Source organism: Diospyros lotus, chromosome 1 (genome assembly GCF_014633365.1).
Source record: "Diospyros lotus cultivar Yz01 chromosome 1, ASM1463336v1, whole genome shotgun sequence".
NCBI lineage: Eukaryota > Viridiplantae > Streptophyta > Magnoliopsida > Ericales > Ebenaceae > Diospyros > Diospyros lotus.
The window spans coordinates 47,888,290-47,893,361 of record NC_068338.1 but is presented as its reverse complement, the minus strand read 5'-3'; positions in this window follow the sequence as shown (position 1 = coordinate 47,893,361).

The window sequence follows — 5,072 nt, the reverse complement described above, 5'->3', positions numbered from 1 at the left end:
GGCAGCCTTCCTGTCCATAGGCTTTTTGGTGTTTTAAATTTAATGGATGAGATAGGGGTTCTGTTTATGAGATAGCAAGTTGTTGCCACAGCCTCAGTCCAAAATCTTTTAGGTAGACCTGATTTATTCAGTATACACCTAACTTGATCTAGAATAGTCATATTTATTCTCTCAGCAATGCCATTTTGCTGAAGAGTTTCATTGCATGTTCTATGCCTGAAAATACTTATTTCATTACAGAAATTTGTAAATTCATGATTGCAAAACTCTAAGCCATTATCAGTTCTTAGATTTTTAACTTCTCCCTTGTTTGATATTCTACTAAAGTTTTTCATTCTTTAAACTTCTCAAAAGCTTCACTTTTGTATTTAAGAAAATACACCCAAACCTTCGTAGAGAAATCATTAATAAAAGATATAAAATATTGTGCATTAGCCAGTAAGAAAGGAACACGAGGTGAACCCCATAGGTCAGAATGAATATATTCTAAAATATCACTGGTGCTATGGACTGAGGAGGTAAATTGTAATCTGTGTGACTTGCCTATAACACAGGTTTCACAAAGATCTAAGTTGCTTAATATTTTGGGGTCTAAAATACCTTGTTTTCCAAGCTCTAATAGACCTTTTATTCCTGTATGCCCTAATCTTTTATGCCATAATATAGTCTCATCCTTTAAGGAGTATGAGACAACAACATCCCCTAATATTGTTTTTTCTTGCAAGATATACAAACCCTGCTCACCAAGAACCCTTTCATTATCTTTAAAATCCCATTTTTAGATTTATAAGATCCTCCATTCAGGTCTAGCATATCTAAGGAGATTAAATTTCTTCTTAAATCAAGCACAAATCTTACATTATTTAGGGTTTTATAAAAGCCATCCCACATTTTAAATTTGATAGATCCTAAACTAATTATGCTACAAGTTTGATCATTACCCATTAGAACTTTGCCACTTTCAATTTCCTTAAAATCTAGAAGCTAATCTCTTCTAGGAGTCATATGAAAGGTGCAGCCAAAGTCTAAAATCCACTTATCTCTAGAACTTTTTGTTATGAGATGATCAGCCTTCCCCATTCTCATAACCATCTAATATATTTGCAACATCCAGTTTATCCATCCTATTTTCATAGCCTTTCTTCCTTGAAGAACAATTCTTCCTAAGGTGGCATTTCTTCTTGCAAAGCCAACAAGTCACTGTTCTAGAACTTTCCTTAGCTCTAGATTGAGATCTAGTCATGCTTTTACCTCTAAATTGCGATCTACAGTCAGATTTCCCTTTAACATGAGGGCTTATACCAAAATTTGATTTCTTGTCTTTCTTAACTTCAAGGTCTCTAGATCTTATGGCCACTAAGACATCCTCTAAAGAAAGAGAATCCTTACCATATTTAATTGTAGTATTCACGTCTTCATATGAATCTGGCAGAGAGTTTAACAGAAGGATTGCCTGATTTTTATCGGATATTTTCTCATCTATATTGGCTAACCCTATAGTGAAAACTTTAAAATCATCTAAGTTTTCTTTTAGGGTCTTTGAAGGATCCATCTTGAAGCCAAAAAGTTGTTTATTTAGATATATTTTATTCGAGAGAGATTTAGTCATATATAGGGATTCCAATTTAGTCCATACCTTGGCGATGATTTCTTCTTCATTTACCTGCCTGAGGACATTATTGGATAGCTTGAGGATCAACAAGCTAAAGGCCAATTCCTTCATGTCAAGTTTTTCTTGAGGGGGGTCAGAGTCATGGGTAGATCTTTGTCTTCTCCCAAAGCCTTTGCACATTGGTGTTGCATAAGAATGGCCTTTATCTTCTTGCACCACATGTTGAAGTCCCTTCTGCCATTGAACTGCTCCAATTCCATATTCGTTGATCCCATCTTCTTCTCTTTCTTGAATCTTTCTTGATCATCTTTGTCTCTAATTTGATGCAAGGCTTTGATACCACTTGTTATTTCTTTGTTGTTGTCTTGTTATATAGGGTTAATGGCTCAAGAACAAAAAAATTAGATAAAAAACATGAACAAAATAAGACAGCAACACACACACAATCAACATAGAGTTTAACGTGTTCAGATTTAAATAGAATCTTACTCATGGCAAGGGATACCCCTAGTCAATCCACTATAAAGTTTAGAAAGAAAGTTTACAGAAACTCCAAGAATCCTCACCAATTACATCAAGCACACAGCTCTTACCGAGTTAAAAACCAGCACTCAACTTACCTCTTTCTTACTCTTAGTGACTGACACTTAGCAATAGTAGGTCACGCACTTTGGTTGCAACGTTTCTCTCTTTTCTTCTCTTACTATGTGTTATATCTCCACATGTTCTAAATAATTCATAATGACGGCAACGTATTATTCTCATTATATTTTGATGTATTATTATAATCTGTATTTCATAAAATTCACAATTCACAGGGGTATAATATGTAATTTATTTCAATTTAAAAATAGTTATTTAATTACATTAATATCTCACCTTTTTATTGCATGTCTCGTCTCCTTTAATTTCATATCAAAAGGATAGTGATTTATATTCTAGAAAGAGAGATTGAGATTGTTGTGGGAGGGATAAAATTATAATTTCAATCTCTCGAACTACAATCTGAGTGTCCATGCATTTAGAATAATTTGATAATTAAATTAAAATGGGCTGTTTTATATCAAAATTAAATTGTACTGTTTAAATTAATTAATTAAATTATGTGATTCTGTTAGGTGTTAGTGTTGTTTCTCGACCTAGGAACGACACGGGTGGTTGAACTGTTGGCATCGGGAGCCTTGTCTGACCCGCTTTCTAATTTGGGTTGAAAATTTAATATTTTTATTTAATGCAAACTTTTACAATTATAAATTATTAATTATATTCTTTTTTATAAGCAAAATTATATCGCTTGAGATCTAACTAGTGTGGGGAAAAAATATTTAAATTCATTAATTATAATAAAATTCAAGTAATTAATTAATTCTGAAAAAAAAGAAAAAAAAAAAGAAAAAGAAAGAGAATGTTGTTGTTTGTGGATGGTCCAATGATCCAATCTAATCCAAAACACCCAGGTTGGAACTGTACATTCAGTTGTGATGGAAGGCAAAAGCAGGCTCCGGCGTGGTCCCGGGCGTTTGGGATGGATCCAAACAAGAGAATTAGAACAGTTCATGGCAAATGTAATGTTGGGGCGAGAGAGATTTGTGATGGGTGTGGCGTTATCCAGCGGAGGATAATGAGAAAATGGACGACATTCAAGGAAGGATCGATCATCTGATCCCATCCCCACCCACCCCCAGATTGAAAACAACTCTCTTCTTTGATTTTATTAATGGAAAGTCATTTTCCAAATGCCTATTCGTGTTATTCAAACCCAGACGCCCCCCTCTCTTTCTCTCCTTTTTCTTTTCTCCTTTTTTCCTGGAAAGTGAAGTGAAAGAAAACGCCCCTTTTATGGCTCTTAATCATGCATTATGATGAGTAACCAAAACTAGCTAGTTCTATTCTAGCTTGTTGAACTTTTGTACATAGAATGGTGGAGAAAGGTATGATTTAACATTTTAAAAAATGTATAAAGCTAGTCAGCATATATAGCCGTCGTTTTGCAATTTGTTGTTATAGTTGTGTTCTACAGTACTAGCTATCTTATAATTAAATTAATATATATTGCAAGCTATGGTTGGGTTTTAGAAGAAGTTGGTAATAGCATGAACAAATATTTGTACAGTTAATATACATATAAGTATAGAACCTAAAATCTGTATTAGTATTAGATGGGTTGATTTTAGGATCTCACAATAATGACTCATCTTTGAATTATTAATAATAGGATAAGTTTGTAGTCGCATTAGGATTAATTATACACCACACCCACCCCCCACCCCCCCCCCCCCAAAAAAAAAAAAAAAAAGTGACTCAAAGATCATATTTCATAGGTGACAATGAACATAATCAAAGGAAGGTAGATCATGTTGGGCAAGTCATGGATGATGAATTATTAGTCTAATCTCAAAATTTTGGTCCAAAATTAAAAACATGCATCAAGAGATATTGACCCAATTTAAATGGGGTATCTTATCATATTCACTCATTTCTTCACCGCCATTGAGTGCTTGGAAAAAGGAGTGACCTGGATTTTGTTTTTAATTTTACAAACCCTTGTCAGAGGTAGAGATGGTGAATAAAAATAATAAAAGAAAATTAAATAAAATTATACTTACTTATAAGTTATTATACGTTTTTTTTTATTGCAATAAATTTATAAAAATACATAATATATATATATATTAAAAAAACTTGGCTATTTTTATTATAAAAAATAGAAAAAGAAAAGGAGAGGAGAATAGTGATTTGTGTGGTAAGAGAGTTGTAGTAGATGACGTGTTGTGGGCCTTGTGCTTGTGCCTGTGGCCGCACCTTATGGTCACACAGAAGACCTGCAGGTCTCAATTATCCTCTCTTATTAATTATTATATATTAAAAGAGGAATATAGCACTGATGAAATAAAAAGAAGGGTGGGTATTTAAATGGTAGAGACCAATTATTATTATTATTATTTATTTTTTAAAAAATAAATATTAAATGATAATATTTTTGAAGATTTAAAAATAAAAATTTAAAAGCCTTGACCAATGAATGCACAATTTTTGGATTGATTTCCAATCCACCCAATCTAATGGAATCCGATTCTTAAAAATGGTCAGAGTTTAATTAAAATAAGGAAAGACATGTTGTAAGACGTTTGATGGTACACTTTCTCTGGAGATGGATGGAACCTTCTTGTATTCTTACCTGTTGAGTTGAGTAAGTCAAGAACAAGATCTGCTTTGTAATGAAAGATATTTTGTACTCCTCCTCCGAGTTCGAGTATGCCGCCTCTCACCTTCAATCCTTCTTGAAGAGTCAGTCCTCTATATATCCTATACTGACTCTAATTAAAATGAACAAGTTTAATACGTTGTTGTTACGCATAATTGTTTTAATATTTTATTAGGAAAAAGAAATAAAATAAATAAATAAAAATGGGATGAGGCATCGCAATCTCATAATGAAGATGGCAGAGATTTTTAAGTC